The sequence below is a fragment of the Astyanax mexicanus genome, chromosome 17 (assembly GCF_023375975.1).
Source record: "Astyanax mexicanus isolate ESR-SI-001 chromosome 17, AstMex3_surface, whole genome shotgun sequence".
NCBI classification, from domain to species: domain Eukaryota; kingdom Metazoa; phylum Chordata; class Actinopteri; order Characiformes; family Acestrorhamphidae; genus Astyanax; species Astyanax mexicanus.
In genome coordinates, this window is record NC_064424.1 from 19213985 (window position 1) to 19226147 (window position 12163).

The following is a 12163-nucleotide window of genomic DNA, read 5'->3' on the forward strand; positions in this document are numbered from 1 at the left end:
ACTAGCACTGGCATGCAGCACTAGTCTACACTTTATTACCATGGACAGCAGCTGTTCCAATCATCAACACAAAAACACAGCACTACAGACAGCAGCAATTCAAGTATTTGATGGCAAGGCTAGTCTTCAGAATCATGGACAGTTTTGGTGGTATGATTAGTATCATGAGCAGCTTTGGTAGCACTATTCAGTGGTAGTCTTCAGAACCATGGACAGCTCTGGTAATAGTATTCAGAATTATGGGCAGCTCTTGTGACATCATCCAGCATGGTGGTAGTCTTCAGATCCAAGGGCAGCTCTGGTGGTAATTTTCAGAACCATGGGCAGCTGTGGTAGTAGTAATCAGCACTGTAGAAAGCTCTGGCGGTAGTCATCAGCACTGTGGACAGCTCTGGTGATAGTCTTCAGCACTGTGGACAGCTCTGGTGGTAGTCTTCAGAACCATGGGCAGCTCTAGTGGTAGTAATCAGCACTATGGACAGCTCTGGTGGTAGTCTTCAGAACCATGTGCAGCTCTAGTGGTAGTAATCAGCACTGTGGACATCTCTGGCTGTAGTCTTCAATACCATGGGCAGCTCTGATGGTAGATTTCAGCACCATGGTCAGCTCTAGTGGTAGTAATCAGCCATGTGGACAGCTCTGGCTGTAGTCTTCAATACCATGGCCAGCTCTGGTACAACATAAATTTATGTTTTTTTTTTACCAAATCTATATCAAACCATATCCTACACATACCCTCTACATAGTCATGCACCCTATGCTACAGTATAGACTATGACGTAGCTTAATGTGCACCTCTCAATAAAGGCAACTATACCTCACAGAAACACGGACTGCAACAACTGTGATTGGTCTGCTGACCCAACTGCTGACCCAACAACAGCCCTACATTGCACAAGGTCATTGGGTTTTTCAATCAGCTTCAAATAATCTTGACAAATCCCAAATCCTGCCTTCATATCTTGCTATTTATATCTTTTTGCATTACAGCCTGTTCAGGTTTCTTCGATGAGACCCAATACTGCTTTTCCTCTTTGGTCATAATGCAACCGATGCTGGTAATGCCAGCCTGCGCATCTCCTTCTATATGTGGGTTTGAGTCAACTAAACATGATACTCTGTCAGACATATGGACATGATATTATTATAAACAATGTTGAGCTAAGCATAGTGTGGTGCAGCGGTGCTAAGAACTTGATGAACTCAGAACATGAAGTCATAGTCTAGATGGCTTTAATATTAATTTAAAATGTAAAAAATAAATTAAACGGTCCAACCATTTGACTGGTACTGTACATCCATCATTGTAATGGTTTCTTTTTTTAAATACTCAAAAGTTATGTATTATAAGTGTTATTTTGTCCAATTCCTCTTGGAAAATCAACAGAACAGGGTTGTTGTTTTTTGTTTTAAATTTCTCCACTAATTTTCTACTGAGGACAGCTAACCTGCTTTTTCACAGGCAGGTCTTTATAAAGTTTGCAGCATGTGATTTTGCATGATTGAAAAATGGATATCCTTGGAAATCCTAATGTACAGTAGATTTGCGTTAGGGCTGCCACCACAGAAGTGTACTAATACAAAACCCATACCTTGACAGACCCTGTTTTTTTTTTTTTTACTTGCTGCTTATATAGTAGCAGGATGGTCATTTTCTTTAATGGTTTTGAGCACACTGTGTCCATTTCTTCCAAAAATGTTTAGGAATTCAGATTTTTCTGATCACAATACATCTTTCCACTGTTTGATGGTCCATTCTATATTCTTTTGAGCTTCTGAGAGAAGTCAACACCAGTTCTTGACCCATTTAACATAAGATTTTAAGGCTTTAACTCTCAGTATAAAGTAACAGCAGTGGTCCAGTGTTGAGTTGGTTACTTTATGTTTAATTTAAAACTCATATACAGTATTCAAATGTTTCTGTTCTGATTGGCTGGACTGTATTGTATGTTGTATCTTGTTCAAAAAGCAATCTGTAAACGACTTCTATGCAACATTACGTTTAATGTATATTTGTGTAGCTATTAGCGATATAGAAGTGAGTTGATTTACAGTACATGTCTCAGGTTTATAGGTTAAAGCCTTAAACTCCAGCCTTATTATTCAGCGATTAATCTTAAAGCTTATTATGTTCAGTAATTACCTTCTACTATGAATTATTTAGTAACCCCTATAAAACGAGGATGTTGTGCAGTTATGTTGTTATGAGAGATGAAGAAATGGCTAAACGTATCAAACACAACCTGGGAATTAAAGGGTTTAGGTTTATGTTTTTACAAAATCTAAAAGTCCCCCATGCTAGTGCTTTGAGAACCAGAGGATGTTGTCTTTTAAACAGAATGCATGGCGAGAAAGAACACAGGAAGTCAGTAGTGATGCTGTTGGCCATCCATCTTGTCCCTTACACTCTGTACGACCTCGCGCTGACAATGAGAAGCATCTTTATGGTGGTGTCATTATGAGGGGGTGCTTTACTGAGAGCTCTGGGCTGTCCAGCTACTATTAGCCACACTAATGAATCACAATGGCAGCTATGATATTGAGGCGTATGGGGCAGGAAGGAGAAATGCTGAATCGTAGCTGAAAAACAAAAAACACCTTGCATCCTCAAATATGATGACTAAATAACTAAACTAAAATGTGCATTATATGCCCACTGTCTCTTTATTTTGAAAGATCTATTTTGTCCTTTTGGACAGACCATTCTATGGACCATTTTTAGTCGTCTGTAGGATTTAGGGGCATGTCCTGTATCTTTGGTATGATAAAGGCGTCAAAAAATATGCCTTGAGCAGCTCCAATGGCGCGAAAGGCGTTTTCTAATTCTCTTAATTATTCATGGCTGTGTTTTAGGCGTAACGTGAAATAAACCAATCAGTGTGGCAGCAATCATTAAATAACTAAACTAAATAACTCAAGTTATTTATTAAAACCCTGGCTGTGCCAAACTCCGCTAAGTGTGCCTGCGGCTTTTTAGAGCACTGGACTAGATTTTAGTTAATGAACTAATATATTAAATATTTTAATAAATGTGCCCGGGCGATAAGAAACGAACGCTAACATATAGCTTTAAATTTCTGTGTATTTCAAAAGTATTAAGTTTTATATAGTTGACGGGCAGCACAGCACCAGTCGCCAGACAACGTGCTTTATTTTTCAGATAAAAAAAAAGTTAGTTAAATAATAGCAAAGTGAAATAAAATAAATTTATGTTCAGTCGAAGTGCTTTTCTCTTTTAATTTTTTATTTCTAAAACTCCAGCATTTGAGTGAGAATAAGCATCTGTTAAAATTCTCAAACAGCAGAATGCCTATATCTGATATAATAAGTTACAGCTATTAAGTCTGTGTACTGAACATTAATATAAATCCTTATAACTGTCAGAAATAAATATAAATAATAATAACTTATAGTTACCGTGCACATTTTTAAGTATATTTAAATTTTATAGTCGATTGCTGAAGGCTCTGGGTGGGGTGTATTTGTCTGTGGTAAAGAATTGAGGGTATGGGGTATTTTGGAGCGCAGGGATCCAGTTCTGGGTGCACGACTGACTGTTGATTTTAGACGTGGTTTCACCGGATCAGTCGCGCAAGTCTATTTTCTGCCGCCAAGATAGAAACACGCCAGAAATGTACCTGGAAAAGATTATTATGCTTATAATTTAGGCATAATAACTCAATGTCTTTAGTTTAATTAACTCACTTTACTTAAAAACCTTAAGGCAACTGTTTTCTTTAAATAATTTAAAAATAATTTAAATTCAGCTTATACAGTGAAGTACATTTCTAATCGGTGAACAACTTGCTCTTTTACAACAGTGATCAGAAGGTGCATGTAAGATCATTTTCTATGAACTATTTTAATATTCGCAGTCCATTACCAACTTTTTTAGCTTTCAGGTTTTACAATGTTTAATGATGTAATATTTTAACTGTATTGCAAAACGACGGGAGGTAAAAAGAAGAGTCTCTGTCTTCATTTAAACGCGAAGGCGAAGGTAAAACTCACAGTCACGCAGTAAGCACAACAGTTTTCCAGCGCTGACTTGTAAGAAAACGCCAAGCATGCGCTTTGGAAGTGCTACGCTACGTTTTCTTGTTTGTTGCCAGCAAATTCTCTTATTAGAAATGTCACTCATTCTTGTTGTAGGAGGCTAATTAAGTTTTTTTTTTCCTCCTCAGCTCCCTCCCTTTGGGTTTTCCAGCTTGATGTATTGCTTTATCTGTAGGAATGTGGGCCCGAACCGGCTTAGATAGACATTTCTTTCCATTATGAGGCTGTGCTACATTGATGAAGTGAAGTATTTGTGCTGTGGTAATACATCTCTGCTTGTAGCAATAATGCACTTCTTCTACCACAATGTAGAGTTTAATGGAGGGGGGTGGGGGGTGGGGGGGGCTGGTTTTTGTTCAAATTAAAGCTTTTCACTTTCATTGTTGTCTTTGTGTACATGGTTCCCCAAAGAGCACTGTGGCATTGACCCTATTAAAAGCACACACTTTAAACATTACTACTATATCTACCTTTACAAGTATCAAAACTACTATCGCTACAAAACAGGTACAACTACTACTACTACTACTACTACTATAGCTACTACTATTACGACTATAATCACAATAACAATGGCCACTACTTCAACTACATCTGCTACAACAAACAGACTTTTTAAATTACCAACACTTTAAGTATTAGAACTATTACTCAAACTACTATCACAGCTGATATATTTCCAGAGGTGGGAAGTAATGAATTACATTTACTCAAGTTACTGTAATTGAGTAAATTTCATGAGTAATTTGTCATTTTTTAAGTAGTTTTTAAAATAGGTAATTTTACATTTACTCAAGTACATTTTGACACAAGTAATTTACTTTTCTACATTGGAAAACTCCCCATTACTGAGTAAAAAATAAAATGCTTGAATAAAAAAAAAATTGGCACGGCTGCTCGTGCGTGGAATAACAAGATAATAACGTCCTCATGCAAATGCAAAATGTGCCCCGCCGTAATGTAATGTAAAAAAAAGCATGTAAATAGCAGGTAAAGCATAGCAATGGAAAGTTATTTAATAATGAATTGTAAAACTATAAAAATACAGTTTATAGTCACTTATATGACCATAACTTTTTAACAGTAAAGAAAAAAAAAATGGATCATAGAAACCTATGCCACTTCTTCTTTAAAAATGTTTTGTGGTCTGAACAAATACAAATACTAATTTATGATTTGTTTTTACTTTTTTTACATCAAATAATTAAAAGTAACTATGTAACTTTTACTCAAAGTAAATTTTAAATTGAGTACTTTTACTTAATTACAATTTTTCAGTACTTTTTCCACCTCTGTATATTTCTATTACTACCACAGCTACCATTATGACTGATACTGATTACTACTGTTACTTATTATTACAACTACTGTTACTATACAACTACCATTACTTCAACTACCTCTACTGTATGAGGTATTACAATTACTCAGAGGTGGAAAAAGTACTGAAAAATTGTAATTAAGTAAAAGTATCTTTACTTTCCTAAAATTCTACTCAAGTAAAAGTAAAAGTACCCATCTAAAAATCTACTCAAGTAAAAGTAAAAATAAATATTCAATTTCAATTTTCAATATTCAATGTACTTTGAGTAAACGTCCCATAGTTACTTTTAATTATTTAATGTAAAAAAAATACAACAAATCAATTAAATTAATTAAACAATTAAATTATTTTTTAATAAACTATTATTCCACATAATAATTTGGACCTTTCAGGCAGTATTTGTTTAGACCACCCCATAAAACATTTTTAAGAACAAGTGGCATAGATTTCTATGATCCATTTTTTTTCTTTACTGTTAAAAAGATATGGTCATATAGGTGACTATAACTCGTATTTTTATAGTTTTACAGTTCATTATTATTTTTTAACCTGCCATTGCTATTTTTTTAACTGCTATTTACATGTTTTTTAACATTCAAGCAGATTGTTTAACGATAAAAATACTTACCACCACATGCTTTCGCTGGTTTGATGTGGAAGTTTTGAAAGCTTTGCATTGCGTGAGGACATTATTGCCTCGTTATTCCACTCGCGAGCATTTTTTTTTCCCCAGCATTTAATTTTTTTTTCTCAGTAACGAGTAGCTTTCCAATGTAGCCAAGTAAATAACTTGTGTCAAAATGTACTTGAGTAAAAGTAAAATTACCTATTTTAAAACTACTTTAAAATGTAGTTTTTAAATAAGTTTAAAAACTACTGAAAAATTACTAATAAAATCTACTCAATTACAGTAATGTGTACAGTAATTACTTTCCACCTCTGCAATTATTACTACTTTAAGTACAGCTACTACTGTGGCTGCTCTTACTAATATTTTCTAGTACCAATACCACTGCAACTGCATACCACTAACTACTATTACTGCTTTACCTATATCTACTCTTATTACAACCATTAATATTAACATTATTTAACTACTACTGCTACTGGTACAATTACTACTACTTTAAGTACAGCTACTACTGTGGCTGCTCTTACTAATATTTTCTAGTACCAATACCACTGCAACTACTAAATACTATTACTGCTACACCTATATCTACCCTTATTACAACCATTAATATTAATATTATTTTAATACTACTGCTACTGGTACAACTACTACTACAAAAAGTATTGTTATGCTTACTGTTACTACTGTAATCACTACAACAACCACTATGTCAAATATGTCTACTACTGCAAGAGTTATTACATTATTATTACTGCTACTTTTATTACTACTACTATTATTACTAATACTTTAATGGCTACTACAACTACTATAACAACTGATATAACTACAGCTTCAACTGTTATGACTGCTATATTCTACTTTTACAACTACAGTGGTGCAAAAAAAGTTTTTGCCTGCTTACACATTCCTTTTGTTTTGTTCATACTTACATTTTTCAGATGATCAAACTAACTTTAATATCAGACAAATAAAAGCTGAAAAAAATATATATAATTATAAAAAGCACTTTTTAAAATTAGGATTTCATTTATTAAGAGAAAAATATACAAACCAACTTGGCTATTGAAAAAAGTGAAAAAAGTAGTGTAGTGTTTGCACCCTATAAATTAAGTTAATTAAATTCAATTTCATTAAACACAAGCAGACCTGCCACTATGATTAGAAGATCGCCGGTTCGAATCCTGTTCATGTAGCTTGCCATCAGCTGCCGGAGCCCTGAGAGAGCACAACTGGCCTTGCTCTCTCTGAGTGGGTAGATGGAGCTCTCTCCACCCACATCACTCCTAAGGCGTCTGTGAGCTGATGTATCGGAACCGAGTTGCTGCGCTTTCCTCCGAGTGCGCTACGATGCTACTCGGCAACGCTGCATCAGCAGTAGTTCGAAAAGAGGCGGCGGCTGGCATCGCTAGTGATAGTGATCCTAATGAGTGGGTAAACATTTGAAATAAATAAAGAAAGAAAATACATGATATTGATTGCTGGAAAAAAAATATGATTTCTTTGTAGTCTAAAATCTTCTAAATATAATATATAGTCAAAAGTGTCATATCAAAATATGTCATTATTTGTCAAATAAGGCTTTTAGGGCCAAAATGCACATGATTCTGAGAATGACCCACATACTACTCGTCTTTGTATGACGTTATCCTTTCCAGTTTAGCCTATCTGAGTGCATGTAATGCAACTATGCAGGCAAGAATCCAGTGGGAAAAATGTGAATGCACACTGCAGCCCCAGTCCATGCAAGTCTTTATCACACCCACGCTGATCATTGCTCTGTTTGCTTGTGCCGCCACCCACTCCCCCCCGGCTCATAAATAACACTGAAAAGCATCTCAAAAGGTCTTCAAAGATTCAGCTGCTGATATTTTAAGTCTTTCTCATTGATGAAGAGTAAAGGAGGAAAAAAAAAGGGCAGGCAAGTGTCTCCAAGCAAGCTATGCATTAAGCATGTGCTTCTATTTATATCAAAGACAGTGAAAGTGACCTAGTAACTCCGATGTCTTATGCAACATGTGTGTATATGCATGTGTGTGTGTGTATTTGTGTGTGTGTGTGTGTGTGTATTTGTGTGTGTATGTGTGTGTCATTGTTTACATGTGTGCTTGAGCAGGAACTAACCATACCTATACCTCCAGGGCTTCTTGTGTCTGCAGCTCAGGAGCCAATCATCGGAGGGGAGCCCTGGTCAGGTGACCACGGGGCAGTGAGTCAGAGTGCGCCTGAATGGGCATCAGGAGGGAAGTGTGCTGCTCGACTGGGAGTCTACTGGGACCGGGCTCAAGGGATCCGTCTGGCGCTCAGCAGACTGTCCGTGGCTGTCAGTGTGTCCAGAGCTGAGACCCACTCAGCCCTCATGAAGCTCTCTCAGAGACGCTCAGCACAGCCATCTTATTCACACCAAACACAGATGGTTCAGTCTGTCTCACTTCAGTGTGTCTTGGTACAGTCTGCCTCAGTGTAGTATGTATTGGTACAGTCTGTTTCTGTGCAGTATGTCTTGGTTCAGTTTGCCTCAGTTCAGTCTGTATTGGTTCAGCCTGTCTTGGTCCAGTCTGTTTCTCTTCAGTGTGTATTTATTTGGTCTGTCTCAGTTCAGTCTGTTTTAGCCCAGTCTGTATTAGTTTAGTCTGTAAATTCAGTCTTTGTCTATTAAGTCTGTTTTAGTTCAGTATTTCTTGGTTCAGTCTGTTTCAATTGATTCTTTCTTGGTTCAGCCCGTCTTGGTTTGGACTCTTTCAGTTCAGTCTTTATTGGTTTAGTCTGTCTCAGTTTAGTCAGTTTCAGCTCAGTCTGTCTCAGTTCAGTCTGTCTAATTTCAGTCTGTTTTAGCTCAGTTTGTTTCAGTTCAGTCTGTGTCTGTTAAGTCTGTTTTGGCTCAGCCTGTCTCAGTTCAGTAGCTCTCAGTTTAGTTTGTCTCAGTTCAGTCTGTTTCAGCTCAGTCTATCTCACTTCAGTCTGTCTCAGTTCAGTCTGTTTCATCTTAGTCTGTATTGGTTTATTATGTTAATTCAGTGTTTGTCTGTTAAAACTTGTTCAGTCCATCTCCGTTCAGTCCACCTTAGTTCAGTCTTTCTCAGTTCATGCTGTCTTTCAGTCTGTTGCAGTTCAGACTGTTTCAGTTCAATCCATTTCAGTTCAGTCTGTCTTATTTCATTTTGTCTTTCAGTCTGTTGTCGTTCAGTCTGTCCTACTTCCGTGTGTATTGGATCAGGTTTCCTCAGTTCAGTCTATCTTATTCAGCCTGTATTGGTTCAGTCTCTCTTGCTACAGTATGTCTAGTTTCAGTGTGTATTAGTTCAGTCTGTCTTGGTTCAGTTTCTCTCAGTTCAGACTGTCTTGGTTTTGTCTCTCTCAGTTTAGCCTGTCTTGCTTCAGTCTATTTTTTCAGTCTGTCTTGGTTCAGTCTGTCCTCCTTTAGTGTGTACTGGCACAGTCTTCCTCAGTGCAGTCTATCTTACTTCAGTCTGTATTAGTTCAGTCTCTCTTGCTACAGTATGTCTAGTTTCAGTCTGTCTTGCTTCAGTGTGTAATAGTTCAGTCTGTCTTGGTTCAGTCTGTCGGTTCAGTCGGCCTTGGTTCAGTCTGTTTCAGCTTAGTCTCAGATTCTCTGTTTAATGTAACCCTGCATCTAGCTCTAACCCAAACTCTACTTTTAACATTTTAGTGTTAGGTTTAGGGTTAAGATTTAAAGTTTAGATTTGTGGGTTGACCATTTAGAGTATTTTGAGTCTTCTGTTCTGGACCCTACAAATAAAGAGTTACCACAAAGCATTCTTAGTTGAAATATTATTAAGACGCTGATGATTTGACTTCTTATCCTAAACTTTCGAGGCCTATTTGTAAACCATCTCAATATGCTTAAAAATGCAACCTGTACTTTGGCATCATGTTCACCTTTTCTTATTTAGTCCACCGTGCTGGAGCTCACAGCAAAAAATAACACTGGCTTCAGTGTTCCCGGTAGTTGCAGAGGGCACAGCAGGCGTTATCTTACTGCTACGGAACCACGGCTCCGATTTTAGTTTCCGACACGCTGATCATCTTTCCGGACAGAGGTATGATTTTCATCATTCTTCTCCAAAACGAGAACAGAACATTCTGAGGCAGGGAAAAAAAAAAATCCCATGCAACCTTCCCAGAGCCTCACCTTGAGGTGGAGCGGTATGGGAGAGGGCCGTGGGACGTGGAAATCAATGGCTGTATAACTGATGAATGCTTGGGGCCTTCGCTCCTCCATGAATTCGCTGATGACTTTCTGCCAGGCTCTCACTCATCCGCCCTCTTCTCCAGGCCTCTTTAGCAAGGGCTGATGGGATATGGCTAGGCTGTTTGGACGGGGCGCGGGGTGATGGAGTGGGCTGATGGTGGTCGTCATGTTCAAGGCCGGCGCTGTGCGACTAGCGGTAACCTTATGAACTTCATCTGGGCGGCTCTAGCGCTGAGACTGATGTTCACATGAGGATACAGGGTCAGTGTGTTATTTCCTCCCCCTCCTGCTTCGGAAGATGGACGTGAGGTTGTGACAAGTAAGGATACTGTGGATATTTAGTTAGACTTTGACGTATTCTCAACTGCGGTACATCACAGACAAATGGTCCTGCATTGGTTTCCAGCTTTAGAAAAACTAGCAGCTATTTATTCAAAGACTTAGACACCCATCTTTGTACAATTTTATAATTTAAAATCACCAAGCAACCATTTATATTTATATTAAGGTGTAAATAAAGGATGGTGATGTGGAAAATTATGGCTATTTTGGTTTGACTGAGAACTTTGTACAGTACACAGCATGATTAGTCAGCAGACTTTGTTTGACGGTGGGATCTGTACCTGCTGTTCATGGCAAGTCAGAAGATTATTGATACTTTATATGGGTACTTTTATGTTTCTATCGCAGTTAAGCTTGTTGAACTAGCTGGTCCGTGATTTGCCATTTAGCAAAAGCTAACACTTATGTGGTAAACACTCAGCATGTACATGTGGCATGGCCACAAACTGGGACTGAAGCTGGCAAGAATAGAGTTGGTGAGATCTCTTTACGTGAGAGTGTTTTTGTGGAAAGAACTTCATGAACATGTTTTGTAGAGCCCATGGACCTACAGTATTCTAACTTGTGTTAAAAAAGCATTTAATATGTTTCTTTAAAGGATGATTTCACACCTACCTTATGTGGACTTTCAGACTTTTCAGTTTGGTCCAAATCAAAATAGCAGTTGTAAACCACAGTCCAGAACAAAAGACCAACATTTGTTCCGACAACAAAAGGTGGGCTTGGTCTGGATTTACTGAACCACAGACTGGTTCATCTGCAGAGTAAAAACACCTTTCAAGATGGTTCAAACTTTCGGACCAACTACAGGAAGATAAGGTAGGCTATCCTTAGCCTTAAAACGACCCCCCCCCCCACACACCAAAAAAAAAAAAGGAAAAATAAATCTACTGTGTGATGCGCACACACAGGGGGAGTCTAATTCTAGTAGAGAGATGGAATTATATGGAATTTATATCTTCTACATAAATTGGTAAATTGGTTTTACATTTTTGACTGGTTAAATAGACGTTACAAAATAGTATTATTATGCTAATTTTAGCTAGTGGTAGTGTTTTATATAGGTTTTTTTTTTACATTTTGTCTTGCCCTATTGCACTAAAATGCATTTTTTTAATGCAAGACTTAAAATAAAATAAAAAAAATATCAAAACAAACCTTTGCCTATAAATTGATTAGGTTTTCTTATCATCAAATGTGGTTCTTGTTTTATCTCCAAGTGTTTCTTTAATGATTTGGTCTAATGACCAAATAAGTCTGTTTTGACTTACTCTAACTCGTTTTTATGCTTGTGCTTCACAGTGGAATAGTGAACCATCCATCACATGGGTCATTCATATAGGTTTTATGGTTTTGATTTGGCTTTCAAAACCTGCATACAGTGCATGCAGTTCTGAAAAAAAAAAAGTTTTACTTGTCTTTCAGTATTCATAATGACTTCCACAGTTCCCCTGAACTGTGAAAAGTCCTCTAATATCCCTCACTGCTCATGTGGACAATAATTGTTTTTACACTTTTTAACAGTTATTTAGAGAAGACCATGATTGCTGAGTGTAAGCAAAATGTTGGATGTTTCCGATGAGTTATAAAGCAT